At 46.0% G+C, this 17155-nt stretch overlaps 1 protein-coding gene across 4 annotated transcripts in view; it reads right to left on the reverse strand.

Annotated features, from left to right (window-relative positions):
- The window catches only part of NGF (nerve growth factor), a 242090-nt gene extending 234240 nt beyond the window's left edge, over nucleotides 1-7850 (reverse strand). The window contains exon 1 of one of the 4 annotated variants that reach the window (XM_069238965.1): nucleotides 7617-7850. The gene's annotated coding sequence lies outside the window, so the exon portion shown is untranslated. Of the gene's footprint in view, nucleotides 1-2628; nucleotides 2650-3904; nucleotides 4049-7616 lie in introns of those variants that run through there. The other 3 variants (XM_069238963.1, XM_069238966.1, XM_069238967.1) reach the window with 3 other exon arrangements.
- Nucleotides 7851-17155: the final 9305 nt, after the last annotated feature.

Consider the following 17155-nt stretch of genomic DNA (forward strand, 5'->3'; position numbering starts at 1 on the left):
TCCCTCAGCCTGACTGGGACGGATTACCAGGCATTGCACACGGCAGCCAAGGGACACAGAAAGGCAGCTCCTGTCAGATTTCACCTTCTCATGGTCCCGCCCTCCCTGCTGAGAGCTCTTAAAAACTCATTTAGCACAAAAGGCCATTTAATTGCAGCCCTTCTGTGTGCGAGGGACAGAGGTACTGTTGAGTAGCTGGAGAGATGTGGGTGAGCTGGTTGAAAAGCTGCCCCGCACGAGAGCGCCCACAATCAGTCGGCACGCTCGTTAAATCAACAGCTTGTCTGGAGGAGCTCAGCAGAGAAATGGATGACATGGAGACCATTCGACGTGCATAGCATGGTGCGCTAAATGATCCTTATATTTGTGTTAAAACTATTAGCACAACTTTGTGAACTTTTTAGACCACAGAGGTTACCTCTTCGGATGCTGACAGCTGCAGTTCAGGAACCTAATGTAAGCATTGGGTGTTCACACAATTGGAGAAGGCATCCACGTTGTATCAAAGCGTAGAGTAGTGCAACTCATTACCACCTGCTGAGGTAGCCCCTGAAAGGTATCACTGTGTATAACACAAGGAGTACTTCTAGGATGGAGAGTCTAAAAGCCATCATTTGAGAGTAATACAAAGAAATGGGTGAAAACTACTTCGTAGTCGTTATGAAATACGTTACAAAGCAGTATCCATGTCAACGTCTGGCAATGCCCCGACAAGGAGCTAAGCACATCCGGGAATGTGGCATTTTGAGCACCTGTTGGATATTGGAAATGGCATGGTCATTGGTCAGCACGTTTGAGATGATGTCATGCAAGAACAACATGATGGCCACATGATGCACACGGATGCAACGTGGACAGCACATGTGATATGGTTGCATATGTAACAGATATAGGATGGCATATTTATCCGAAATTATATGACGGCACATCTGAGAGGGTGGCATGTCCATTACTCCTACATCTCAGGTTGATCTCCGCAGCTTAGAGTGTGTAATGTTAATCCCATCTGATGGATGACATATTCAGTAGACCGGGGATACTGGCATATCCAGCACCGTAGATGATCTGCACATATGTGGAGGTCATAGGTCCAGCAAGTGTAATCTCGGGTCACAATCAGCAGGTCCCGGATAGCAACATGTTCAGCACTCCGTGGGACCAGACCTGCCCTCCTATCAGATTACCCTCTTTTGCTTCACTAGATGCCCTTTGCCTTGGTCAGCATGCCTTGTAAAAGATAAAAGTATTGCAATTGTCCCCGAGAGGGCGAGGATGTGTTTTACTTGCATTTATTTGCTACCAATGGATCCCTGGACCTGGAACTTCGGCATGGTTTCCAGGCTGCCCCTTCAATTTCAATAAAATATTGGTAATTTTAACCATTTCCATTACACGATCAGCAAAACAACGTGGAAAAGCTCTCCACTGCAATAAGAATAGAATAGAAGCTTTCCCAAGAAGTAACCGGGCATTGAATATTACATATCTGGGCCTATGTGTGTTCATTAATAGATTACAGCCCTAAATGGTGCAGGTAGAGAGAGTATTGTGCAAACACGCTTCCCTGTGTCAAACCTCCAAGCCCCCTGTTGGTCAGGATCGCTGCAAAGACCAAGCTCGCTGCCCTACGCTGTCTAACACACCCATTATTGCTTCATAGTTCTAGCCCATAGTGTTTAATGCTCAAACTCACAGTTTTGCCTTTCTCAAGCGCACAACCCTGCATTTCCCAAATGTATGTTTGAATTGTTCTTACAGTCATTCACCCTTTGAGCCACATTTTTAAATCCTTCTTACTCACAACCCAGCATCTTAAAGGTTTAGTGCCAGAATTATCGCCAAGCTCACATACATGCACTGTGAGGGCATACACGTCACCACCAAAGGACACAGCGATTGTCACTTTCCAAGTTAAAACCTTCGGATTGCCCTGCGTGAAACCCTGCATGTCATGAGCCAAAATCTGCACATCTGAACTCACACTCATCCACATTCAAGATCACAGCTCTGCGTTATGTAAATTCATAAGTCTTCATATCCAAGCCCAATTCAGTGCGTCATTTAAGTACACATTCTGCGAAATGCAAGCTCACATTCCTGCATTGCCCAAGCTCTCAGCCCCCTGTGGCAAACCTCAGATCTCTGCATCACTGACGTTGAAAGCACTTTACGTTCTAACTCCGTGGCCCGTGTTTGCCATTTTGATGTTATATGTTATCAAAGCTCACAGCTTCGACGTTTTTAAAGCTTTGGAAGGTTTTTAAGTTACTATACGAGTGTATATTGAAGATTTTTTTAAAAGACCTAAAAATCACAGCTCTTGCTGTGCAAAAACGCAATTGGTGAAAGAGGATGGCCCCATTCTTACCTGTCCAAGCTCACAAATCGACAATGACAAAGCTTACAGCAACTCACGTCCAATTTCACTGTGCATACTTCCATATTTACAGCCCCGTGTTGTCCAAGTTTTCAGCCCTGCTTATCTAAAGTCGCATGCATGTATATGTTAAAGCATATCCCCTCCTCTTCAAGATCACTGCCCTATGTGCGGTAGAACCTAGCACTCCCTTCTCTCTATGTTCCACCTTGAGTGTCGTAGACCACAAAGAACGCGTTAACCCAGCTCACCACAAACTGTTGAAGCTCACATCCTTGAACCAACCAGTGAGCAGCCCATCATCACTCAGGCTCAGCCACAGCCCTGGTCTGTCCCAGCCCACACTTGGTTTAAGCCGATGCTGTACTGCATTTTCAATCACTCAGTGCTGCATGCCCAAGTACATGCCCCTGCAACGGCAATCCAGAAGCAATGTATCACAGTCCTGTGTGCTTCCGAAGAATTCGGTCACAGTCTAGGTGATCCTGACTACAGATCCGGGTGTTCCTGACAGTGGTTCATTCTGCTGTTTTGATTCACAGTTCTAGTTCTCATTAGGAGTGCCAGGCTTGCGCAGGTCACTGTGTTGGATGATGTCCCTCAGATTGCTTGGTGCTCTTGACCACAGTGTTGGAAGCTCCTGGTTCATAGAGCTGGATGATCCTGGGTAATAGAGCTGTGTGTTCCTGTCACAGAACTGCGTGTTCCTGGGTCACAGAGCTGGGCGCTCCTGGGCAGAGCTGGATGATCCCGTGTCATAGAGCTGGATGATCCTAGGTCTCCTGTTCACAGTGCTGTTTGCTCCTGCCGCACAGTGTTAGGTACTTCCCTTAGGTCACAATGCAGCACACTGTGGCTCACAGTGTAGGGTGCTCCTGGCTCACAGTGCTCGATCTTTCTGTTCACAGTGCTGCATAGCGTGGGTCACGGCGCTGTTCGCACCCCTGTATGCGCAGGCCTCACACTGCAGGCGTGCTTGTGTGACAGAGCTGTCTGTGCAAGCTGACAGCTCTGCTGGTGCTGCTCAGAACGAGACTGAACCGAGACGTGCTGGATGTGACAGCTCCTCGTTTGCAAGCTGAGGAAGGTGGGAGTCCCGGGTCTCAGAGCTAGGTGTCCCGGAGGACAGTGCAGGGTTTCGTGACTACAGAGACAGGTGACAGTTGAAAAGACCCAGATCTCCTGAGTGACACAGCTGCGAATACTGCGCCACGGAGATGCACCCTCCCCCCGGTCTGTAAGAAAGGTGTCCTGGGTGATAGACCTGAGTCTCCCAGTGACAAAACTAGGTCTCTTGGGTGACAGAGGGGGGACGGGAACGGTGCTGGGGTTACAGCTCACAACAGTGTTTGTGGTAGCAGCCTGTTACCTGTACACTGATAGGCAGGACCAGGAAGTACAATTGAAGATGGTGACAAGGGAAGAGGTCACCGGGAATCCATTGCAGCCGCTCATAGAAAACTTTCTTTAGTCAAAAAAGAAATACTTTCTGTTCCAGTGCATACACAAAGAGAATGTCAGACTGACCTACCTGCTGCAGCTCTGGTTTCGTCACAGCCAAGGGAACGTAGAAAGGGAGCGGTGCCCTCGCCTCTCAAAGCCCAGTTCTCGCAGTGCAGCTCTGTGCGCCAGCGGAGCCATCCACATGTGTGCGAAGTGTGAGCTGTGAGCTGCTCCCATACACACAGGGCAGAGGAGGGAGTATCCCCGGGGTCCTAGAGCCGCCTGCAGACAGAGAGCGAATTGCAACACGGCCAAGCAGGGGAACAACCTCATCCTCAGACACAACAATTCAGGGACCTCCATCAAAGCTGTGAGAAATCCTTATTTTTTTTTTTCTTGCAGAGAAAAATAAACAAAACCCTGCTCTGTCACAGAACCCGCCTAGGCTTCGAATAGTGAAACTACTTTCTTCTTTTATTAACAAAATTGGTGCTCACTTTGTCGAGAAAACGTGTTCGGGATTAGAAGTTTTAAACGACGAATTTTTGTCTGTAAAGAAAAAGCTGTGAGTGGGAGAGATGGAGTCGCGCATTTAAAGCAGTTGGTATTTTCTGCAACTTTATAACTCTGCTCTCTTTGTCGCTGATCTTTAGGTTACCAGCCCAGCAGCTGATTGGGTTGATTAATATGCAGCAAAGATTTGCGTCCAAGTGATATATCAGAGGCTTAGGTCCTTGAAGAGTTTACAGAAGCCGTTTATTCTTCTGAAGCCAGTAAAAGGAGGGCCATGGAGTTGATGAGTAACAACGTTCACTGATTACATTGCTACAAAGCTCCAAGGCTGCAATGCCACGTGTTATGAAAAAGCAATTGTTCCATTTTATTGTGAATATCCTTCAAAGATACCTTTTGGAAGTAGTCGTGCAGATTGCAGTAATTATATCATCCTGAGCTGACAAAACATCCCACACCAGGCCGTTCCTCTGATCTATCATATGTTGAGACCATGGTGGGAATCATGGGGCTATGACAGCAGAGTCTTCTTCAGGAAATACTCTGCATAGCTTACATTCGGGCGTTGTAGGAGGGCCTTGGCCAGGGTAGTGTAGCAAAGGATCCAGTAACCGTCAGGATCTACAAACATGTATTCACAAAACAAGCAAAAGAACCACTCTGAGCTCTCCCTGTGATGGAAGGCGAGGACCTTACAAACCCAAGTAGGAGACTCTAAAGAAGAGGGGAGGAGTCGACTGTCCCAGGTGCCAGCTTTTTCTGCAGTTGGGCTACAACATTATGAAAGCAGTTGGAAAACAAAAATGATTGCTGGTCTCCTGGGAAGCACTCCAGTCCATGGAAAGCAAATCATGCATCAACAGTAGCAGACTACCAGAGCAGTTACTGGTATTCCTGTGCATCAAGTCTCTAGTGACTAGGCAATGATAAAACAATCAACTCATAAAATAAAGTACCACATAGTTGAATTGAACATCCACCCAGAGAGCGCAGAGATTCAACAGCTGAAAGATTTCCCCAAATTCACGCAGTTTGCAAACAGTTTAACCCCAAACTAGTAACTACTCGAATTATGGGCTGTTCTCTGAGAAGGCGTTTTAGAAAGATTCTGTTTTTCACACATCTTTGCTCAGTCCTTCTCCAAGCACTACCTATATTTAGACAATTGAGAAGTTTCTTGGTTCTCACATAAAGCCACATCCCACAGGACTCTTCCATAGTTCATAGCAAACTGAGAACACGCTTTGCATTTTAGAGCAGTGACATATCTATAGACTTCTTTGTAATATCTGTTTGCCTAGTGTGAGATCTTAAAACCAATCACAAACCCATACCACAGTGGAGATCATGTTTAAATTCCCATTCGCTCATTTTGGAGCCTCGTTGCTTGCCAGAAGCCCCTTCTGTGGTGGTTTAATATTTAACCTGCACCCAGAACCCTACTAGGATATACCCTTTGCTTGCCAGTGGCCTCTTCTGGAATAGTATAACTTGTATTCTGTACAACAAAACTCCACTCTGGTAAATCTTTTGCTTGCCAGTGGTCTCTTTTTAAATTACACAACCTAAATTGCATACTTTATCCTTACTGTGGTTCACAATGTGATTTTCGGTAATACTCTGACCCAGTGCAATAGCGGTGTTTCTTCCTCCTTATTAACCACTTCATCCACAGGTGACTGAATGTTGTTACCATCAATCGCTCTACTTGATGGGGGCAATGACTAGAACTAAGGAGTTTCAAAAATAAAATCTAGCACACACCATCAGACTCTCTATATCCTTTTGTTTCTGTTTTGTTTTTGCCTGAACTTCCAACCTTCGCATGTACAAAAAAGTGTGTGATAAGGTTACTTGAGCATCCCCAAGGTCGCAATGCAAGGAAAGGAAGGCTGTTCTTGGGTTGAATAGTTTTATGATTGATAACGTAACCACAAGACTAAAGGCCTGATTTAGAGCTTGACAGGAGGGTTACTCCGTCAAAAACGACGGATATCCTGTACGATGTTTTACTATCTCCAAAGGCTATCATGGGATTGTAATATGGCGGACAGGATATCCATCACGTTCGTGGCGGAGTAACCCCCGTCAGTCAAACTCTAAATCAGGTCCAACATCTCATTCCCTATATTACCTAAGTGTTTGTTGCATCAGAAGAGAGTATGAGCCTTCATGGTCAAAAGTGCTTGTCCATTACGTTCTGAAGTAAGAATTCAGTCCTCTTTGCAATACCTGACCTTTCCTGTTGCCCCCGCTCTCTCTCTCTATCCAAAATCTTACTTATTTAAATATTCATTGCAGCAACAGAAAAAAGCAAGCACGGATAGCCTTTTTTTCAAAAAATTCAGTGGGTTCACAGAATTCAAATTTTCACCCCTTCCTAAGATCATCAAAAAGATCACTTTGATGGGGAAGTAGAAGCAAAATGAAAGTTTTCGCCTCAATGCACACTTTCTCTTGCAGGCATACCCCTGAGTTCTTAAGACACCATTGCAATGTTTGGTCACAGGTCCACGTGTGATGAGTCCAAACTGTATCCCGTACCTGGAAGCGCCTCAGACGCCAGAAAAAATCAACAGTCCATAATGAGATCAGCACTGTGCTCCATGCACCCCAAATTAGGCTATGAGAACCTTTCATTTTGCATATTCTAACACTGGCTCTTAAGGAGTCTGATCATGAGTCATATTTACAAAGTATTTTCTATGAGTAGAAAGGAAATAACCTGCATGTGACTACCTCTGTGTTTTTCCACTACCCTTCCTTCCATTATCCACCAAAGGATCCAAAATTTCATGATCAACAAAACAACATTTTACAGAGTAAAAACTAGCCAGTTGTAAAAATGGCCACATGTCAACAGCACTCTAGGCACCCTGTCCACTGTAGCTTATAGCCACTGTCAAGCTGGTATGGGATTAAATGTTATTTCACAGTGATATTCACTGTTGGTGCTCAATATGACCTGCTATGTCAAATGTAACTGAAGGAAATGGATTTGTCGACTTGGAGCGCTAATACCAGAGATTTCAAGACCACCCAGCTGGACTGCATTGTACAGCAACTAGCGATGGGCGGTATGACTTCTCTAGCATATTCACTTAAATCCAAAATATGATGCAAGAACTGCTTGGAGATACACGTATAGTTGAAAAAAAGCTATTTTTTCTCTTGATAAAGGTTTTTTTTTTTTAGAATTAATGAAAAGGGATGTGCCTGAGCAGCCAAAGAATAAATAAAGTTTGCATTTACTTCAACATTAATGATGAAAAATGGCACTTACCTGTGCATGGGAAGCCCGGCAGGCTGTCCGCATAATCTTCATACACTTCCACAAAGTATGTTTCCAAACAAATGAAAGAAATTAAATAAATCATAAACAGGTCTGGGGGTCAGTGAATCATATCCTGGTCAATAAACTGGGCCCAGGGTATTAAAGCTGCTCTGACAGTAGCTGTCGTCTTCCAGCTGCCAGAGGGAGCACCCGCCTCGGTCCATGAGAGGGAACATCTAATTCATTGTGCAGAGCAATCGAAGCATCCGAGCGCAGGGCCCCTCCCTAGGTTCCTACAGTATGGTGGTGAGGGGGTGGGAATGTGGCTATCAGCCTTCTGATTGGGCGAAGCCTACAGACAAACTATCAAAAAATGCCATGCCTCAGCACGATTTAACCCTAACGGTGACATGTCAGGGAGCAGGAAACATTTTTCGAAAATACTACGTTCTGAGGACATTGTTAATCAAGCTTCTACAGAGGATGCTTTATAGGCATATTTCTATGTAGTAATTGAGGAGAAGTGCTTCTGGCAAAGTTCTCTGCGAGTTTCACACATTCCTTCTCGCTCTCCAGCGCGTGATGTTCTGGGCTGCTGTATGGACATGAATGTTATATAGCACTGCACGCGCTGCCGGGGAATTTAGAATGTAGGAGGTCTGTGTTTTATGGCGGGGTGTGAGCAGTCACAAAGCTACAGAGAGGTAAGCTCAAAGGCTGTCATCAAACTTCTCGTTCCTTGCTCGGGCCTGCATTGCAAGTGTTCTGGTACATTCCAAGACAAACCTGCAGGCTTTTCATGCTGCAATTAATGGCTTTAATTTTATCATAAGAAGCTTAATTACTTCTTCGAATCAATCTGCAGTGACATCCAACCAGCAGTCTATAAAATGAAATAACCACTCACACAAATTCCTGTGCTTAATTTGCATAACACCGCAAAACTCTTGGTGCTAATTTCCTGAACATTCCTTCATTACTGCAAAATCCATATGTTCCCCGAGCCTGGTTCCCACAAGAACAACATGTGTGACACTTTCCGGTCCGGTTTGCATTTCGAGCTGTGATTACAATATAAAAAAAGTTTGCTGCACAGAAGTGGGAAGGCAAAAAAGTATTGCCTTCTGTACGAATGCATTTATGAAATTTATAGTGTAATGAGTCAGTATACTTCTGAGACGTAAAGTAGGTCCACAATCAATGCAAGAAAAACACCCATAGAAGGTGGAATGACACACCATATAATGGTGTAAAATTTCAGAGCTATCCTCATGGCGACAGGAATTAAGCGATTTTGTGGTTGTGGTGTTTTCCACGTGAATATCGATTTGCCACATTATCCACCAATTGCTGCATAATCTGCAGATTTGTTTTTTAAAATGCATCTATTTCAAATGGATAAAAAATTACTAAAAATGAACCGATGTGTTGCAGCCGATTTAAAGGCCTTTTGCAACGGTTGACCAATTATATTTCTTTTGCTTCTGTGTTTTGGTGTTAAACTGGTGCTAATGATGTGAACTATTTGCTCACACTGTGTTAACATGTAAAAATGGCAAAATGACGAAGTAATAGTATCACGAAATGTGATGTATTATGCCGCTTCACGTACATTCTCTTGCTGAATAATTTCAGCAACCCTACTACATAATTTGGTCCTCCTCTGCAGCACAATTCCCAGGGCCATAGCTGTACTCCTTTGGGTTAAAAGAAGGCCCAGTCTATGTAAATCTTTTGAAAACTATTGCAGACAGCTGCGCTATCAAGTCACACCTCAACAAGATGGGCAGGTATTGTCACATCTGCTGAAATGAAAACATATGAACACTGTTTTACTACAAAACAGTTTATAATGTCAAAATAGATATAGCAGTAGAATACATAATATATTCACAAGTATGTTCAAACAGTTTGCCAAAATTCAAAGCATGACTCCATTGCCCCTCTGAAAGCAATATTGCAACTCTAAACTAACAAGCATTTGCAATGCACTAGGGTCTTGCGTTTGTCCGAGTTACAGCTATGACCAGTTGTAAACTCCCAACCGGATTTTATTTGCCACATTGAAAGAAAAAAATAGCACGATCGCGCTGCTACAGTTTACTCGTAATGAAACCTATCGGCAATAGGACCCGGAGGCATCCATACAACCCCCACTCCCCACCAGAAATACACAAACCGACAACTTTAATCGTTGGAAGTGGTTTATTCAAACATTAAACATCTCATAACTTTTCAAGCATACTAGATATTCCCAAGAGTACTGGGTATCCCTTTACCAAACACTCAACATATTTACATTTTCATATCTACATGTCATGAGCATTTTTGTGACCATAAATCAATTCTGACAGGATCCCTTCCTGTCCTGAACCACCATTGGACCACAAAGGTGACCCATCTATCACCTGTATCCCTAGGAGGGGTGGTTACCCTGACTACACTGTACCTTGTCCTCATGTTTCGGGTTCCGCCCCTCCTCCAAACACCAATCAGACTCGGGTTGTAACAGAGCGGCCAAGAGCTGGAGCCCCATGTTCTCCCCAGCGATCTGAGCTCCCTTACCCCTTGATCTGGTGTGTACATCCGTTGGTTGGCTCAGAACTTCAGGATCCTATCCCAGGTGTCCTCCCGGGGGCCCCACCTTGGGGACACCCCCCTGTTGGTTCTAGTCACATTTATATCTCAATTTCCGCCACAAGGGCGACCAGGGCCCAAAAGGTCCTTCGCCCTCCCCACCTAAAAACAAACTACACGCAAAGGACCGCATGTCATGAATGAAGTGATCAGTCCCTGTATCAGATAGGTGCACCTGGTCTTGTGGAACATGTGTGAGCCCTTCAATAGTTTGTGGGGGATGTTCCACAGCCGCCCCGGGGCAGGGCAAAGTTTTGCCATCTCAGCATTAAGCCGTCGTACCGAAACATTGATAGTCCTTGACCTGATCCCTGTGCCCCATTTTTGCAGTGGCACCATGTGGGACCACGTGATTGGAGCATTTGGAAATTGCTTTGACAATTTAGTAATCTCTAAAAACACTGTTTCTCTTAGAGTCTTGCGGCCCAATCGCACCAAGTTGTTGCCTCCTAAGTGAATAATGATACGATCCGGGGACTGTAGCCCCTCACATCCCTTCGCCATATTGACCAAATGCTGTAGCTGAGTGATGCCCACTCCGCCAATTCCACACCAGCGGAATGCCACACCTTGAACCATCGCCGGATTTGACCCACGGAGCTGTTGCACCCGGTACGCCGCCCGTCGAACAAATGAATGCCCCAGAACCCAAAGTATACATTGAGACATTGTACTGAAATGAAAAGAAAAGAGCGTGAGGAGATCATATACTAGCACTGTGCTACCTTTATAACAATTTGGGCCTGATGTGACGTCTTTAACACTCGGATGACCACCGCCCGATGCCTTTCACTGCGGTGGCCGTCAAGCCAGCACCTGCCGCTAGTGTGGCTGTCCCTATTCTAAATGAATGGGAGGAGTAACCTATTTGCTCCACCCCTAATTCCTTCAGGGCCAACTTGAAGATCATCAAGAATTGGTATCGCGATAGGCAATCCCCGTTAAGGTGTATGAACAAAGCGGACAAGCCAGCCCGAGGGCGGACCTTGAGGTAATTATTTGTAAGCAGTACTGGGCATAACGGTGATCCGGGCGCGGCCCTGAGTGTGATACGCGCCCCCTTCTGAAGCTGGTCCGTTTTTGATTTGCGCAAGACTATAGAAAGGAACCCTGCGACGGTGGTAACGTCGCCTCACTGTAGTCCACCCGCATGATCGCCCCTGGATGCTCCCACCAATTCACTGATTCGGAAGGCCCCGTAAAAGGCCACAACAAAAGCTGCAGAGAATAAGGCTGCCTCAGCAGGGGACGAGCAGATGCCTGGAAGTGTGCCCAGAATGTTCTCAAGCAGGGGTGCAGTAATGGGGCAACTAGTATCTGCTTTAACATGAGACACCCTGGCCCAACCTGCTAAGGCCCTTTTTATAATAAAAGTATTCAAAGGTGCCTCGAGTTTTCTGACCTTTGCGAAAAAACGTATCACCCCAAATAAGCCTTTGCACACGATACTGGGAGCCCCTGGAGTTTTAAATGCTGCAGGAAAGCACAAACCGCGAACTCAGTGAATAGTTCAGAAATATGCTGTGACTGTAAGAACCGTCTGTATTTATAAAAATCTTTCTCGTAAGCTTTCTTAATACGTGGTGCTAGAGATGTTGCTACTAAATCGGGGAAGGCGGGGCACCAATTCTCCACAGAGACTCTGGGAACTCCGACATCATCTCCATCGCCTGGGGGTGATACCGCATAAATTCCTGCCAAGTGAGAAAGCCCAGTGCTGAATTGCTCAAAATAACTACATGATATACTACAACACATGGGCATGCATTTATCATAGAAGTATTCCCAATGGAACTGAAAACCCAAGAGATGATAATCGTCGGGGTGGAACGGGAGAAGACGGAATGCTGACTCAATGTCGGTCTTTGCTAACAGGGCCCCTTGGCCCAGCACCCTTACCTTTTCCAATGCGTTGTCAAATGATACATAGCGGACTGAGCAAAGCTGAGGGTCAATGGCATCGTTAACCGATGACCCCCGGGGGGCAGACAAATTGTGAATCAGCCTGAACTGCTCTGGTTCCCTCTTGGGCACCACTCCCAAAGGGGAGCACACAAAGCAGGATAAAGGTGGTCTTTCAAAGGGGCCTGCCAGCCTGCCCAGGGCCCGCTCTTTTGCCATCTTCCTGGCCACTACACAAGAGTTCTGTGACACTGAGATTAAGTTCTTACAGTGATTTACTGGTGCGACATTTGTGGCGGGGATCTTGAACCCATAGGAAAACCCATGAAAAAGTAACTTTGCGGAATTTAAGGCTGGGTAAGCCTGTAACCATGGAAGCAATGTGTTTCATCTAATAGGGGAAGGCAGAGGGTGGTCAATTTGCTGGCTTATTTGGATCCCTGCCACTCTCTTTAGACTTCTTGATACACTTAGATTCGGGGTGGGAGGGGTGCCCGCAGAAGGAACAGTTATGCCTGAACTTGCATGAATCTGCGGGGCGTGAACACACCTTTCGCTTGAATGCCCAGCAAGAGCCCTTCCTCTCACTAGGGGCCTGAGGCCAAAAGGGCTGCCTCCCAGAGACCTTGTTGTTAATGCATTCCAGCCAGATATTAACCTCAGTTTGATCCCATCCAATGGATGGATCCTCTACCTTAGCCCAGCAAAAATCCCTGTCGTATTCTAACCAAGCATACCCCCCATAAGTGTGCTGGGCCTTCAATATTTTATTTGCGTAGTAAATCAAAGAGGAGCCCAACTCAGGTTTTTTCTCCAACAAGACTGACATGAATACGTTAAAACCCAATAACCAATTTGTAATATTCTCTTCCTCCTTGGGTTTCCTATCCCCAAAGAATGAAGACTTGGGTTCTTTATTTTTAGACTCAGCCTCCCTCCTTTTTGCCCTTATCAAGGAAAAGATGTCCACAAATTCCCCTTTCCAGATCTTCTCCTTAACCTCTGCAGCAACGTGTGCTGTCAGCTTACCTGGTCTGGATAGCAACGCATCTGTTGTCCCTTCCTTTGCTGGCACCAGGCTGGACATTTTGAACTATGGGGGGTGAGGCGAAAACAGCGCCCGGTGTCAGGGTGACACTCGGGCTGTGAACAGATGCCTTCGGGTTTGATGTATGTGCAGTCGATAGTGCGTTTTAGTTCATTTAGTGTGTTCTGCAAAGAATCATCCGCCCCCCACGGCGTTGTAGGAGGGGGTGAGTTAACAGGTGGTGTACTAATACTGGCTAACAACCTGGATACTTCAAGCAATGTTTGCTTGGATGGGTCCTGTACCTGTGCCTGATGCTCAGGAGCCTTAGGAGTAGGGAGGGGTACAGGCAGCTATGCAGGTACTGTTGCTGGCAAAGCTACCCCTGTTAAGGGGGCGGTGGGGCCCCTGACTGTGCTGCGGGTGCCAAGGAGGCCAAGGATTTCCGGATATCCGCTAAGACCCCTTCTAACCCCGGTACTGGTGATGCAAAGGTGGTTACCGCTATGCCCTGGGGAAGGGGCTGCAACTGGGGTGGGAGGTTCTGGTAGGTCAATATGAACAGGTGGACTGGCTACTATAGTAGGGGCTGCTGTAGTGGGGGGCTGCGTGGAGGAGACTGGAGCCGGCGTTCTTCCCTTCCTCGTGCGCTTGACTGGGGGAAAAGCCGCGCTTGGAGCTACATGTGACCGCTTAGGACGGCTGCTCCTATCCCCACCAGCATCCCGAACGGGTGACCACATGACCTCGCCTGCCTCCTCTCTCCCTAATTTTTCAAGGACCAATCTCATCAACTGCGAAAATTCCGGATCATTCCCATTTCTTTTTGAAGCGCTCGCCTTCTTAGGGGCCATGATCAAATGTAAATGCAAGGATCCCCGCTAATCTGACAATGTCAAGAAAATACCTATATATATATGTATATATTTTTTTTGTGTTATTGATGATCCTGAAACAAAATGAATACAAACACAGTTAACTAATGAATCAAGGACCACAAGTATCACAACCTAACCCAGCTAAGACCAGCCAGGCAATTAAATGCAAACGCAGAGGCCACCCTATCTTTTGGCTGAAACCCTGTGTCAGCTCAAGATAGACTTACCCAGGTAGGAGTTACCATTGCCCAAGAAGATTCCAAACACAATGCTAAAAAAGAAAACTGTAAAACCCCCAGTTGCAACCCCAGTTTTACATCAACATTACCTTCTTTGACTGATAACTAAGGGCTTGTGGGGTTTTAATTGAATTATAATGCAAAAGTAGCAAAATATTCCCCAGCTAACCAGTGAAATGGGACCCTACAAATCACAGCATTACCCCAAGAGTGACATATACCAAGCACGAGACTAGTTCTCTAAGGCAGAAAGTGAATGCGTGTCCAAAACAAGACTCTACAAGTGTTTAATAGATGGACAATAAACAATGCGGCATTGGTAAACTGTAGCACTGTAAAACAAGTTATTCAAAACGTGCAAAATAACACGATTGCAAAAAGTATACAAAAACAGATAAACAGCCTGCGTTTGACACGCTGCCCGTCCCCAGGGAGTATGCAGGCTCGACCGGAATCCAAGCAATCCGGTGCCTGAATAAACTTTTTTGCCCCCACGTGGACACCCCAACACAATGCCGCCCTATAGCAGGGGAAAGCCTGGTCCCCCTTCAAAATGCACCTCCTAAGCGCTGCTGGGTTGTTTGTTAAAACTGAACCGGCACTGTTCCAGGCACAGCAGTGCCGTCCTCCTCCTGCCTCAGTGCAGCCCTCCAAGAATTTCCACAGGCACCCCCGACCCAGGACCGAATGTAGCGCCTGTTACGCGCTGCCCCGAATGCTAGCTAAAGGAGAAAAAAATTGCGCCAGCTACGCGCTGCACGCTGAGTGAAATACGCTGAATTAAACCCATCCCGGCTAGCCCCACGCGGCGGGATATACTTACAGGTCCACTCCGACCAGCCAGCCACCTAGTGATCCTGTAACTCGGTACCCTGGACGCGACGCCGAAGATCCGGGAATCCTGTAGAGACCGAGGACGTCCACTCCACCACAGATGATTCCTGGAAAGCGCGAACCTTGAACGCGCCGCCGAAGAGCCAAGAACACTGCCGAGGGTTCAAAAACGCGGGACCCCGCTCACGTCCAGCCGCTGCAAAATGGTAAAGAAGGGCTAGCCTTCTTGGGGGGGCCTTTAAATAGCCCCCCACCAGTCTGACACCAGTCCGACGCGGACCCTACGTCTGATTCAGGGAGGCCCGGGGGCGGAAGTCCGGCCGGCCCCCTGCGCACCACAGGTGCGCGCCCGAGTGGAGTGCTGGGCCTCAGAGCCCCCAGACCCTAATGGGCCACGCCCCCCCACTTTGGAGGGGGCGCTTTACCCAAGTGCAACTATGTACGTAACCGGCAAAAGTGCAATTAACTATGTAACAGGGTCGATATTATGCAAAGCGCCCGACTTCTGCCCAGCGAGTCACACTGCGAAAATAGAGAAAAAGTGGTCTGCAAACCTGATGGGAAACAGCGAGCCTCGCATGTTTTCAGTACTTGGTCGCTGCACTCGAGGAGAGCTAACCACCGGAAAAGGCATGACATATGCGTGCCTTCCACTAATGATAGCAGGCAGATTTTAACAGGCAAGCCCACAAATCAATGAAAGACACTGACCTGACGTGGACGGGGCTCCGACCCCTTTTCTAACTCCTAAAGCGTCTCACAAGCGATACGCATGCGCAAGCGCATGCGACACAGGCTCAATACTAAAAAAGCATCTTGAAAAATACATTATAAGGTTTTGCAGCTTCAAATCAACTGATCCTGCTGCTGCTGCTTGGTAGGGATGTCACTCCCTCCTGTACATTTGCATGTGCGTCTAGTACATAGAAGACACAGAAGTTTGCAGAGTGAGTGTCGTTCTTTTGTGGCCGCACATGGCAAACCTTTTTGTTTCTTAGAAACCAACTCATGTATTGAAGCTGTTTTTCCCCCAGCAAAACAGTAAAACAAATAGCAGTGACAAGGTGGAAGTTTTCTTCCAGCACGTGGGATCATTTCTATCGTTTACTGTTCGAGACTATCAGGCTTTTCCTGGCAGTCCTTAACTACTAAAGTGTATTCCAGACGGACCACCTTCATTAGGCGGGCCTTCTGACATACATTTACCAAAGGCCACATGAAGATCAGGTCACAAGTCAAAGGTTTCTGATGGCAGAGCCAATTAAGCCCACCAGTTTATTGCAAAGGTCCCATTTCCGGAATATCTAAATGAAGCCCTTAGTGATCCATGCATCTTATCTGACACATATAAATTTGAAAAGATTGGCTTGCACAGATGATTGTGCACTTTATTTTTCGTGTGATATGCATGCCATTTTCATTTTAGTTTATTTAGGTAATGGTCAACACACCAATATATAAAAAACCTCATGAGCAACTCCTTTTTCATAAAATTAAAAATAATTTAAAAAAAAGTGAACAAGTCTAGAAGTAACTGAATCTGAACTGTGCAACAAGTAAACAGAATCAATATGTCCAATTACTGGTGAAAAACATTGGTCTTAAATAATGTTTTCTAAGGACAGTGAGTGTTGATCATATAAATATAAGGTGAATATTGTCTTGACCTGGGCAATTGCAGAAACCACTTTGCCTAACCCTACTACCACTGGTGAACCGATTCCATAAATTAGAAGTGAGAGAAAGTCTTCCCATTTTAAAATTTCCATAAATATGTTGAACATTAGTGTCAAGTTAAACTCAAAGACAAAATTACCTAAAAGCAGCCCTTGTGCATTATCAAACAGAAATCACAGAGATCATCCTTCTAATGCTTCTTCATTAAATGTCCAAAGTCATGTTCATAGCTTTGTTCTCTTACAAGATGTTTGATAGAGAGGGCTAGAGTTTGGATGTTTTAGAAAGGACTTCTTGCTCAGTAATTCTTAACAAAAAGAAAACCTCTTAACTATCCCAGAGTGGCATGCTGTG

The sequence above is a fragment of the Pleurodeles waltl genome, chromosome 6, assembly GCF_031143425.1.
Source record: "Pleurodeles waltl isolate 20211129_DDA chromosome 6, aPleWal1.hap1.20221129, whole genome shotgun sequence".
NCBI classification, from domain to species: Eukaryota; Metazoa; Chordata; class Amphibia; order Caudata; family Salamandridae; genus Pleurodeles; species Pleurodeles waltl.